Genomic DNA, 14,719 nt, shown 5'->3' on the forward strand with positions numbered 1-14,719 from the left:
CATTCTTCCCATAGTTTGCTAATAATTAAATGTTCTAAACATGTTTTATTCTAATGTATATGCATAATATCCTCTACAGATTTTTTCTAGGTATATCCTTTACAAATGTGTGTGTTACTTATAAAGGGTACACAAGCCTAGAAACAAACAATACTAAAATTTGGAATGTTGGAAAAGTTTTTTTTTTAATCAGTGAATTGTTGAACCAAAAACACCAACATTTCACACGTAACCAGTCTAAAGTAAAAGGTTTCCAGAAATTAATTGTATTAGTACTCCCAGAGATGCATTATGTATTATCACACGTTACTTACCAACTCACTGCCGCCTACTCCCCACTGTCCCATCTATACCCATTAACTCTTCCCTAGACCAAGTTGAAAAACTTTCCCTTAAAATGTCAATGCACCTCATATGAACTTGTCTATATTCTCTTCCTTTAGTTTTCCCTTCTTGTCTTATCTTCAGTACGTCTTCAAGATTATCTCTATTAAACATACTGTATGAACAACCATCATATGTTACTACCTGCTATAGTTTAAATTGTATGTCTAAACTTCTATACTCATGTAAATATCGTATGCAATTATATGTTATTATCTGCTATATTTTTATAAGTGAATGTGTAAACCACAATGCTCATGTAAATATCTTATGTATAGTATGTTTGCAATTGTTCTGGAGATTTTTTCCCCAGGCCTCCACTGAAAATGGACAGCTCTGTCCAGTCTTACCTCCCCAGTAAACAAATGTAAAATAAATACATAAATAAAAATTTGCACTGCATTAATTCATTTGATTTGCCTTCTATATATAACATGATACCCTTAAATTTATCTCATTTGGTCTTCAGTGCACTGCTGACTAACCCACGAGCCAAGCATAATAAGAATTAAGTATTAAATCAATCAGTCAGCACATTCATTTTTATTCTTCAACACTTGAATTGTGCTGTGGGGCAGAAGTAGAAAAAAGGAAACTTTTATCACAAAAAAAATAACTAAACACTTTTTTCTTGATAAAGTACCTCCAGCTACTGTGACTACAGGGGATTTAAATAATCACGTCACTTTATACAGAATTAATCTGAGAATGTCTTTTCACATCTCATACATTTGTATTTCTACAAGGATGCAGTTTCAAATCCATCATAACATACACCTTTATTTGGTATATCAGATTCAATTAAAGCATAAAATGTTTTTGTTCCTGATTGGCATCACAAATGACCAGAGATGGCTTAGACACAGAGTAGAAGTAATCATAGAATTTTCAGAGATGCCTTAGGAGCTGTTGGGGTGTAAGTCATCACAGATGATCAGATGCATTAAGCACTGTTAGAGTATAAGTCATCATAGATTTTCAGAGATGCCTAAGGCACTGTTACAGTACACATTATCACACATGCTCAGAGATGCCTTAGGCACTGTTAAGAGTATAAGTCATCACAGATGTTCAGAGATGCATTAGGCACTGTTAAGAGTACAATTTATCACAGATCTTCAGAGAAGCCTTAAGCACTGTTAAGAGTATAGTCATTATAGATGTGGAGATACCCTTGGCACTGTTAGAGTTACTACAGATGTTCAGAGATGCATTCAGTAGATGGCTTAGGCACTGTTACAATATAAATCATCACAGACATTCAGAGATGCATTAGGCATTGTTACAGTATAAGTCATTACAGATGTTCAGAGATGCCTTAGGCACGGTTACAGTATAAGTCACCACATACGTTCAGAGATGCATTAGGCACTGTTAGAGTATAAGTCATCACTGATGTTCAGAGATGCATTCAGTATTGTTAGAATACAAGTTATCACAGAATTTGAGATGCTTTAAGCCTAGTTAGAGTATAAGCCATCACACATATTCAGTGATGCCTTAGTCAGATGCCCTAGGCACTGTTATAGTATAAGTTATTATAAATGTGGAGATGCTTTGGGTACTGTTCAGAGTATATGTTATCACAGATGTTCAGAGATGCATTAGGCACTGTTAGAGTATAAGTCATTACTGATGTTGAGATGCTATATGCACTGTTAGAGTACAAATCATCATAAGTGTTGAGAGATGCATTCAGCATTGTTAGAAAACAAGTCATCACAGATGTTGAGATGCCTTAGGAGAAGTTAGAGTATAAGTCATTAAGCATGTTCAGAGGTGCCTTATTAAGAGTATAAATCTTCACTGATGTTCAAAAATGCTTAGGCAGATGCCTTAGGCACTGTTACGGTATAAGTTATCATAAATGTGGAGATGCCTTAGGCACTGTTACAGTATAAGTCATCACAGATGTTGATATGCCTTAGGCACTGTAAAGAATATAAGTCATTACAGATGTTCAGAGAAGCATTATACACTACCTTAAATGCAGTTACAGTATGTCATCACACATGTTCAGAGATGCCTCAGCCAGATGCTCTAGGCACTGTTAGAGTACAAGTCATCACAGACATGCAGAGATGCCTTAGCAACTGTTAAAGTATACGTAATCACAGATAATCACAGATGCCTTTGGCAGCTGTCTTAGCCACTTTTAAGAGTATAGATCATCACAGATTTCTGAAATGCCTTAGACACTGTTAGAGCATAAGTCTCAGAGATGTCTTACGCCTTGGCAGAGTGTAAGTAATCACAAATGTTCGAAGGTGCCTTAGGCACTGTTAGAGTATGTCATTATACATGTTCAGAGATGCCTTAGGCAGATACCCTAGGCACTGTTAGAGTATAAGTAATCACAAATGTTCAGAGATGCCTTAGGCACTTTTAGAGTGCAAGTCATCCTAGGTTTTGAGAGATGTTTAGGTAGATGCCTTAGGCATTAAGACTATAAGTCATCACGTATGTTCAAAAATGCTTAGGCAGACTCCGTAGGCACTGTTAGAGTATAAGTTCTCACAGATGATCAGAGATGCCTTAGGCAATGTTAGAGTACACATCATCAGAGTATAAGTCATCACATATATTCAGAGGTGCCTTAGGCACTGATGGAGGATTAGTTGATGCATGTGTAGTTATGGAATTAGTTGTGACATCTGAGCAGTTTCTGTGGCTCATAGTTCTTCTTCCACCACATTTCCATAGGTACAAATATGTGGACTACATCTACAGGGTTTCCTTTTAATGTAGTTCTGTACTCAGTATTGCTAGATGGGATTCAAACTATTCATACCACACAATTTTGCTGTATGGGTGTGCAACATAGGACAGTAGAATTATGACCTACTGCAGAATGTGCAGTGTATGCTTGCAACATAAATTATAAAAGTCCGACATGAAAGCCAGTAACAAAAATGTTTGGTTTTCATATGCAGAAGTAACTAGTTGCAGGTCAAACAGGTTTTCTGTCTCCTTCAGTGGACAGTTACTATAATATTGTGCAATTAACATTGCCACAAGAAGTGTAGCTAGTAAATTTGCTTTTATACAGATAAGCACACGAAAAACTGAGGAGAAACAAAAGTACCTCTATTAAAGAGTTATGAGTTGTACTGTAATGGGCACATCATGAGTGTCATGGTATGATATCATGCTTGGTAGCACCAGTACACAGAACCCTACATCTAGTGACCATCACTATGTATCAGTAGCTACAGCAGTCATGTGACTCCTGAACAGTAATAAGGTCAAGATGTAGTAGTCAGCATCATTAAAAATTCATCTCAGTCAAACACAGGTGATACACCTCACCTTCTCCATCTCTGCACTGAGGCATGCATTACCTAGATGTGCCTATCTGCTCTTAATGTGTTAAGACAGAGTGACAGTGGAGTATATATTCAGTGGGAGTAAGGTGCACCTGTTTCATTCTGCATTCAGCTGCACAATATAACTCAATGTGCATTTGTTTCCACTGGAATACAGATGGAAGTAAAGTAAGTTGCCAGCATGCAGTGGAACTGTGCACATGCTGCTTCATATAATACAGTGGTGGAGCTCAGTTTATATATGCCTGGTGCCAAATTTCCTCATTTCTTCCTGTACTGAGTGCTAAATGGTATATTAATCATGGTGTCTGCAATTGATCTTTCATCTTTGTAGACTGAATACCTATATTTTAATCAACAGACAAATTTTCAGTTGACACCCAACAGTATACAATGCAAGAGAAATAAGACATACAGGAGTGCAGTAATACAGTAACTGGTAAAATATAAATAGCAAAAGGCATAGCAGAAGTCATGAAGATCGGTAATATGGCTGAGAGCTGTTCAGCTCCCTTACACATGTTTGTACCATGCCATAATTGTTGGAAAGTGACAGTGTCAGTCATATTACACCACTATCCATAATGCAAAGCACAAACTGTGGAAGGGATCTATACTAATTTATGGTGTGCTATCCCCTGTACCACAGCAAAATGTTAACAAGTTTCCTGTAATATCATGGAGACCTTCTCGTGATTCTTAAAGTTGTGGTACATGGCACTAGAGTTAATAGCACACCATAATATTTTGGCATACATGTAACCAGTTTGGCTTCATAACTTCAAGGGCTCCACTCCAGCACACTCTCTCTCTGTATCTATTTTTCAGTGTATTTTGGTGCTGAAAAGGGGGGACTGACTTACCTACTGGGCACTTTCTCAGCACCTGGCACCCCTCTGTCTGCAGCAAAGTATTACAGCATGCTTTGTGTGCTGCAAGATTACACCAGGTGCTATGATGACTTGATGGCATATAAAGCAGCTACTAATTAGCTGTGCGGGCAGCATGTAAAATGAATGGTGTTGCTTCTGCATTATGTTTGCATCCAGTACCATAATATCAGAGGATATCAATGCAGTGCCAATAACACCTATATGAAGACAGGGAATGATGGGAGTACACCTAGACAGCTAACAACATGTTCTTTTTTAAAGTTATTGGATGTGGATGGCTGTACCCTAGACAATAAGCATGTCATCTTACATTGTGAGAGATTGGACTGAGGACATTTGAAAACAAACATGTATTCTGACAATACAAATAACACAATAGATGGAAGAGACAATGATCACTGCATAATATGGAAGGAAAGATAAACCCCAGACATGATACTGTATATTGCATGTGGAGATTACTGCTTTCACCCTCTATAACAAAACAGCTCTGATTCCAACCAGCAGGGCCTGCCTGAACATGAAGTGGAAGCTACCACTATTCTAGCAGGTACAATATTTATATGTGCAGCATGGCATATGGAACCTTTACTATGCAATGAGATCCATGCATGATTTTAATCATGTAGAGCAGGCTAGACTAAGACATTTACAAAATGCTTGTGCATCTTTATCATAGTATGCTGAGCCACGATTGCTGTTGATGTAGTACAAAATGACAAAGCTGCATCACATTTTTAACAATTTTGGCTAGTATTATAACTCTGGTAATCGCAGATCAGTTAAATGAAAGGACTTTGTGGGAGCACATTATAGTGTACTGTCAATGTTCTAACCTTAGGCAATCAAGCATTTGAGGACAAAGATATTCAGAGAATTCAGATAGTAGACAAAGAAAGTTTTACAGAAGAAAGCAGAAGAAACAAGGGGACCTAAAACAGCAGTGAAAACAGCATTGAATAACAGAAAAAAAGTACTATTAGTCTGTGTGAAAATAACTGCTGCCAGGTGCAAATAGGTAAGCAGATGAAACATCTAGAAATGCAAAATCAGAAAACAAGAAACAATAAATTGCAGAAAGGAGATTAATAATGATATGTACTGGTATAAAAATGGAAGGGAACCTGATAGGATATCACAAAAGTCTATTTCATAAGAAAGTTCATCACTATCATACTGTATGTCCACAGCAAAGAATAAGAAATGTGGTAAAAGACAAAATCTGCAATGTTGGATCATATTCAGTTCACCACAAGCATTTGCTTGCCAAGAAACTAAAGACATTAATGTTAAACATCTCATGTCAGTCAGGAGGCAAAATAAATGAGTTGAGTTGGATGCAAATTTCATAATCATGCTATAAGGTAGCAGAATTCTACTATCATTTGGAATTGCAACGGGTCATCCAAGTCTGTGTGAGTTGTGGTGGTCTTCTCTGCCATTAGTAGGTAATAGAAATAGGTACCCACATGGTATCTTCATTTCTGGACCTTGCCTGTGTTGACATTTTAGATCTGTATTGTAGCATGCACAGACAAACTAATCTTTACATCCATTACAAAGCGTTTGATTGGTTGCACCTCTTCTGGAATATTACTTGTGATACACCCAAACTCTCCAAAACAACAAAAAAGAATTCTAGTGTCATTTTTCAACCCTGCCTAGTCTGTCATTCTTGATTTCAGATCATATTTGAATCATTTAATTCATGACTTAAAGACAAAAATGGAATATTCTTCCTACCATTACTGGCCATTGAGCCTTAAGTGAATGAGGTTTCAATTCGTAGATGTTAGCTCACTAATGTTCAACTTGGTGCTCAGTGTTTGCCACAGAAAATTATTACTGGTAGAGCTTCCATTTGTGCAATACATAGCAGTGATATATATTGCATGTGAATGTTTGTCTTTTCAGCATGGTTGTTTGACTGTGGTGTTAGTATATCAAAGTAAGGGGGTATGGGAACTGCAAGAGGGCTTTCCCTCTACAAACAAATGCATTTATATCTGTTTTGATAAGCTGAAGCTTTGATCATTTATTTCACCAATTTGAGGCTTCATCTACTTGAAACGCAGACATACATAAAGAGAACAGTTAATTTGATGTTCTTACATCAAAGCAATGCAATCCCCCCATTTCATAAAATACCTCCTTAATGAGAATTTCAAAAGACAAAATGAAGAATTACTCAGCTTATACCCATACTTGCACATGGTATCCTGATGTCTACTTTCAGACCTTCCTTACCACTTTTCTGATCCCAAAGCCTAAATCTTCAGCAATGGATTTATGCCTTAACTCATTAAACATACTTACTAATCTAACATTATCAAGATCAGCAGGATTGCTGTGATTCAGTCACACTAAGCATCATGCTGCCTACATAATCAAGTAGTAATACTCAACAGGGAGTAGTGGACACAGAGATACTCTAAGGCCTGAAACAGGAGGCAGAATAGTTCATTGCCTCTGAAAGGTCTGTTATTCTCCAATAATACCAACCAGGAGATACTATTGCATTTAGAAAACAGAAAATGACATTGTTATTTTATATTTTTTATATATCTATGTATGTTTTTTGTATATACTTGCATGCATGTATACTCTGTAAGATAGTTCCTACTCTGATAGAACAATGCTGTTTATAACTCTTAAATTTGAGTTTAAAGGCTACTGCTGTCTTTTTTATTGTTATTTATTTAGCGGTATGGGGAGAAATCAAACTATGTGTTTCTTCTTAGCTGTTTTTGTGATATTGCTGACTACACTATAGTTCATGTCCCTGAAGTAGTCATTAAGGTGAAGCAGAGTCTTGAGACTTAGTCTGTCTGTTTGTATCTCACTCGATCTCTCACTCCAAAATAGCCATGAAAAACTAATTGTTAATACTATCTACAGAAGGACGTAATGCAATGGACGTAAGACATAAACACAATACTAATATGCAAAACATCTAAGCTGTGCCCATTTAAAGGCAATGCATTTCACATATATGTAATTTGCTCTTTTATAATTCAGTTTTCTAACCTCAGTGAAATCTATCACACATAATAGCTAAAGGCAGCAATATGGTTAATCAATTACCTGTATTATGAACAGGCATATATTACAACTCGTGCAGCAGGCAGTTTATAGGTGACTATCACAGGATGAAGCCTCCTTGTCTAAATTGCTGACCAACATGTGAGGGGTGACTGGCCTTATAAGACTATAGTAAATGTACACTGCTACCTTAGATAACAACCATCACCATGAACAGTCACATAAATGTTCCACTGTACAGCTACAGATCACATTTATAAACTCGGGCTCCATGGGATTACATCCACTACTGATTAAGGCCAGTGCAACCTTGCCAACAGTGATTGAAACTTTTCGAAAATTATGTTACACACAAGCACATGCAAAATATTGTCCATGACAATCAACTCATATCTATCCAGTACTAACACCACCCCCTTTTTTTACAGTAATGTTGCTACAAACTTAGCAAGTCTAGCACATCAAATCACAATTTACCATTACAATAAGCCAGCCATTAAATATTACTACAATAGCAATAGTCTGAGTAGTAAATCTTTGAAAGGCAAAAGCCAGCAGTTATTAGTTCACTGGATCAATACCCATACCCTTAAGCAAATAAATAAATAAATCACTTCAGCTAATAAGTAAATCACTAGTCAAAAATGTAAACTTGAATATAGCATCAAAAATTTAAAGTTGAATAGTAGCATTTGTACTTGAAATAAATACAATTAGGCACTGCCCTTAGTAAAATTAAATATACAAATGGCTATAAACTTGCAAAAATAAAATACAAAATAGATGTGTTTAAACAGACAAATGGCATAAAGAAGAAAACTAACAGCATACCTGGACCTATTGCTACAACTAAAGAGAACTGAATTCTAATTACTTGTAACAAACAGCGGTTGCACAATTATTGAGGTCATCTTACTCAGTTTGAACTCTATTTATGAATACAGTCCATCTGTGTGCACAACAGAAGTGTGACAGAAACTGATCTGATAGTTGTTTTCTCTAGTTTTAAAAGAGTCCAAGGCAGTCTTGCCTGTTTGGATTGACAAAAGGATGATGCCTTCCCTGTTTTTCAGAGTCTTTAAGCTCTGAGGAAGTTCAAATAAATAATACATCCTTGACCTGAAGAAACATCTCAAGAAGCACTGCAAATGTGTGCCCATTTGAGAAGCAAACTTAGTTTAAGTTCCTAACAGTTCTACTGCACTTCCACTGAAAGCAATCACTCAGTAAAATACACTATTTTACATGCTACAAGATTTACAGTAACCACAGTTCCTATGAACAAAAAATACCACCTCTTTATAATTTACATTGTTGATTCCTGTGGTAATCAGATAAAAGGTACATAGCTAGTATAATATGCACTTTTAGGCAGAAATGTGGTTCTGCTGCTCAGTTTCAGAAGGGGAGGCAGTCCAGTTATAGTATTGCCATCACTCTGACTGGGGAACTTACAGGTGCAGCAACTTTTTTTTTAATTCATGTTTTTCTTAAATGTTTATACATGTATGTGCCATGGGAAGAATGATTAAAAGTAATCATTTGCATTATATTTAATTACTGTTGAACAAATAATTATAGATATTTTGCAGTCAGCTAATGAGACTTATTTACTTAGTTAATCAAAACTGAATTGTCTAGTAGAATTTAAGGAACACTAAAATTAAGAACTGGTTTTATGATACAACTTGTTGTTCTGTTATGTTACTAACTACAATGAGTTCCAGGTCACCAGCACACTCACACAACTGACTGTGCCAAAAACCAAAAGAAAGAATATAAGGTGAAGGACCAGATGAGAAGGCAAAAAAATGTGAAAAATTCATAAATATAGTTGCAAGTATAGAAAACTTCTGGAAGAACCTCATGTTAATCAGGAACAAACGCAAAAATGGTTAAGGAGAGGCGAATTCAAACCAGGAGATGAAAGGTTAATATTGGTGGCCCAAGATAGTGGACTACATACATGCTGGTTTACAAAGCCCATTGAACATGTGGGAGAAACAGACAAATGTAGGTTTTGTAAAACCAAACTGGAAACAGTTGCACACCTCGTTGCTGGCTGTGACATACTAATGGCAGGAGGGCTGTATACTGGAAGGCATAATAGGGTGGCAAGACTGTTGCACTGGGGATTATGCAAACATTATGGTACTGGAGTGGCTGAAAAACACTGGAAACATGAGCCACAAAGCATCATAGAAAATGAAGTCTATATCACATGAGATCACCCATTATTAACAGTTCAAAAGATAGATGCCAGAAAACTGGATATACTGGTCCATGAAAAGAAGACAAAAGTAGCATTGATTATTGAAATTGCCACACCCAGTGACTGCAGTGTGTTGCAATCAGAGAGACAAAGGCATAAAATATCAGGATTTGCAGGCAAAAACGAGAGCAATGTGGAAGAAAGATACCCAGACAGTTCCAATAGTAGTAGGAGCAACGGATCTTATAAAAAAAGAATCCACAATCATACTTAAACATGTTTCCAATACATGTAATCCCATATGAATTGCAGGAGTCATTACTGGGCACATTGCGGGTGCTGCAAAGAGCACTGCTGGCTGACATCAAAGACTGAAACAATATTAATTTCATGAACTTTAATCGTACTTTGACTTAGGAATGGGGTCCATGCCCGTCATGGTATTAGAAACCCAAAAGATTTGGAGAAATTAGAAAAAGATGCCATGCCTTTAATTATGTCGGGTCTATATTATAACATCAAAGTCTTACAACTTTAAATGTTATAATATCTAACCCAGTAGAGCGAACACTGGAAATAGCGAAGCTGCAGAATACCGAATACTTTCCTAGGGAAAGTATTTGGTGGACCATTTCTGCAGCTTTGCTATTTCCTCGACTGTGGAGCGAAGGTAACGGACCGGGTTAAGGTAAGTGTGCAAATGAAGGTGAGTGTGCAATTGGGCACGGGTTAGGTGAGTTAGGGTTAGGGCACGAGTCAGGTATGTGTGTGATTGTGTGGACATGAGGGTTAGGGTGGGGTAGGTGAGTTAGGGTTAGGGAGCGGGTAAGGTGAGTTTGCGATAGTGACGGACCTTAGGGTTAGGGTTGGGTTAAGGTAAGTGGATAGCTAGTGGTGTATGTAAGGTTTATTGTAGAGTTTTGTGAAGTGTGTGTGTGGATTATTTATTTTGGTGTGCTTGTGTTGTGTGTATGTTTGTCGGAACAGCAAATTTTTTCCTTGGGAAAAAAAATGCTATTCTGACTGTTCGGTTTTCGGGTCTTTCGCTCTACTGGGTTCGATATTATAACATTCAAAGTTGTAAGACTTCGATGTTATAATATAGACCCAATTATGTCAGCTAAGAGTAGCAACTTTCATGTTTTATTTACTGATTATTTATTTTTCATTTTTTTCTGGTGATGCTGGGATGTTAAGGCAGCATTTAGTGACAGAGAGAAAAATGGAAACTTTGGGAAATGTTTTTTACTACTGGCATATGAATTTGGTGTCATATGTAGGCACTAATGTTTTTCAGTGGGCTCTCTCTGAGTATTAATATATTTCCTTGACACACAGAATGTCCAATGGGGTCTCTCAATTATCTTACATCCATTTTCTAAGGCCCATTAATACTATTTCAGTTAAGTGGTTTTATGTGCAATAGAGTCTGGCTACATGAAGTGGTACTGTTGTCTAAACTTATCACTTACTGCCCTTGACATATTCTTCAGTTCTATGGATCAGAAGCACAAATGAATTGTGTTCAGACAGTAATAAATAGCATCTGTAAATTAAAGCTGAATTGCAATTAACAGAGGTAGCCTATAGATATTGAGAGTGCAACGAACAGTGTTTTTAAATCAATTGTATTATGAGACAGTTATGCATAGTGAGGAAAAATTGGTGAAGATCTTATGTCAGTCACAAGACATTTGCCGCTAGTGTCGGGTTTATGATGGTTGCCTATGGTTCAAAGATGAGCCTTTCCAGTTAAGTACAATTTCTAAGAAAGTCTTCAGTATCAATCAAATTCACAGGACTCATCTAAGAAGCAAATAAGCAAATACCCTCTCTGATGGTGCTAGTGAGTTCTGCGGTAATTCAGAAAATTACCCCTATGGCAAGAGATGAGGTAGGCAGTATGCCTAATACATTACATAAACCAATTCCATTGTTGACTCTGCTGTATTAATGTACAATGGCCAAGGATCAGCCATGCACCTGTGTAGCAGAGAAGTGGAGGATACTACTGTAGACTGTCACACTATGCTTGTCATGCAGCAAAGACAGTAGCTTCACACTCCCTGTCCCTTAAATATCCCTTTATTATACATTCACAGAGAAAACCATCCACAATACTCCTCAAACTTTAATTCAGTTAGAATATCTGCCTGATATAAATATTTTGAAAGCCCCATCTTAATACTCTCATCTTCTTTTCCTTCCACAACTCCTGGACAAACTGTACTATCGCTAACTATCCTTTATGCAACAAATCTTCTCTAATTCATTTATTCCCTATTTCCATAAGGTTTTACTTGTTTAATTATTCTGTGTGTCACCTCAATGCCATAAGTACACACCTAATCTGTAAATTTGTGTAAGATAATAGTTCTGTGATTTCTGTGCCTTTAGTCTGGGTCACTGGTGAAAAGAGTCATTAGACCACCCTACCTACCTAATTAACAAATGTAAGTAAAGTTCTACACTGATTGGTTCTGTTAGGTATGTGTTTAAATATCATGTTCTGCTATATGTAATGGTCAGTAGCATTGTTGTTCTACACAAGAGATTATTATGTGCCATAATGGTGTTTCTTGAATTCTATCCTGCGTCTGCTTGACCTGCAAGTTCAGAAGAACAAGGCTCAAACACCCGGGCACCTGGGATTGGGCTTCATACTTGCACCTTTCTTGGCACCATTCTTTTACATCTTTCTTAATGTACGATTACCTCATGCAGTTCTTAATGCCTGCACTCCCTGTGATTCAGAAGGAATCATACTGCTCCTGTAAACTGCCTACCATAAGTAGATCAATTTATGCAACTGGAAAAAATACAGTATTCAGATAAACAGCTGTGGTTACATTGAGGAAGCTCTTATTAGCATATCTCTGAATCACACTTGTTAGCCCTGTGATGGAGGTGGAGTTTACATTGATGGCCCATGCATTGCAGATACTCCCCATAAGTACACACATACATTCAGAGAGACAGACACACACACACCTTCTGTATACCCAACTAACATGATCAGCTATGCCATAACCTGGAGAAAGGTGCACATACAGAATTATGGCAGGCTTCAGCAAAATCACTGAAATTACTACTACTTAAATAGGCCTCCAACAGCTGAACAGTGGACATTCTAGTGCTGGTATGCTATACCACTGCCCTCCCACTCTTATCTTTCCTTTCTCCAACTGTTTTGTACATTGTCATAAGTTCTGTGCACTGTATTACTTATTTTTCATATAGTATGTGTAAGCCTAACTGACACAGCACTGACAACTCATCAGTTTTTCTCACATTTGTTAATTCTGTTCACAGACAGATACAACTGGCTGCCTGCCCTGCCAGACATTTTAATGCCATCTGCATATAGCTAGGCTTTCTTTCCAGTTTCCCTGCAATGTGACATATAAAGGCACTAAACAGAACAAGTCCCACTGCTGAGCTTTCGGTTCCCAGTTGTTACCCTTAAACAATACCAGTGTACTCTGTTTACTGGCAGCTTCTATCAGCTGTCTCCAGAGTGTATTCACTTAGGAAGGGGACCAATCTGGTATTGTTCTACCTGAGATATCTTCCTGCATTGACCTCTGCTCAAAGCTATGTTCAGATTTAAGTAAGGCACAGACATAAGTCAGTCGCCATATACTCAAACTCCTGTCTCAGTTCATGGTGCTTTTTTATTGTTTTTAGCACTGATTTCATGTTTTTTTTTTTGTTTGTTTGTTTTGTTAATGTCAGTCTTGCTGTCTTTTCCCAGTGTCTGTATTCCAGTAGTCAAAAAACAGTGCCGTGCAGCAGCATGTGTGTGTGTGTGTGTGTGTGTGTGTGTGTGTGTGTGTGTGTGTGTGTGTGTGTGTGTGTGTGTGTGTGTGTGTGTATGTATGATCTGACCTTATAATCTCCATGCTAGGGTTATTCTACCAACAAGGTTGTTTTCCTTTTAAGGAGAACCTATTGCCTAATTAGGCAGAGATCCCCTTGTTATCCAGAAGCAGTGATAATTGCAAAGAATGTAGGAGATCCTGGAGTCAAACCCCAGACTTGGGTTAATATTTTCTTTTCAAATTCAAGTGGCCATAAAACAATGCCACAGAGTCTTTTTTACCCATGAGTGAATGTGTATATTTAATGCCTGTCTAATGTCAGTTTTTGTAATGGGTTGCATGTGTACTTCTGTGGACCTGTTTGAATACTCCCAGATTCCACTGATCTGTTATGTGGGGTTGCCAGAATCATGCCCAGTATGACTACAAGATATTTCACTACTTTCATGCCCATCTATTCTGATCCCTATGTTCTGTCAAGATTTAGATTACCAAGTTTTAATGACTTTGACATTTAAAAAAAGCTCATCTTCCATCTCTGTGCACCTACAGCTACCCTGGGGCACTTTTTTTTCTTTGCTATATAATCAACAAAAACACATTATTTAGGTACATGTTTTGTACTTTGAAACTCCCAACTCTTTCTCCACTTGTACTTCCAGTTTTACAGTCTACAACACTAGCATTACTTTTCGAGCGTCTTTGATCGCCTTTATTCTCTCTCTCTCTCCAGACTGTACCATTTAGAGCTGCATTACTTTTTTTGATTCCATTTCCCTCTGCATACAGTCCCTGTAACCCCTAGCCCTACTACAAGTACTGAAAACTTCTGAATGTTTACTTTTTGTCTGTATTAGATGTCTGCCAAGAGCTGTTTTGAAAAATTTCTCCTTTTGTTTTTGGCCATCTGTTTTGTGAAGAATTCTATTGTCTTCACTATATTTCTTTTAAAGTACTCACCTTGTTGACACCATACTGGTCTCCCGATATGACATAAAGGCAGAAAATTACCCCAAGGCAATGTCTGGCATAATCAAATCT

Source organism: Protopterus annectens, chromosome 17.part0 (assembly GCF_019279795.1).
Source record: "Protopterus annectens isolate FY-2018-M chromosome 17.part0, PAN1.0, whole genome shotgun sequence".
NCBI lineage: Eukaryota > Metazoa > Chordata > Ceratodontiformes > Protopteridae > Protopterus > Protopterus annectens.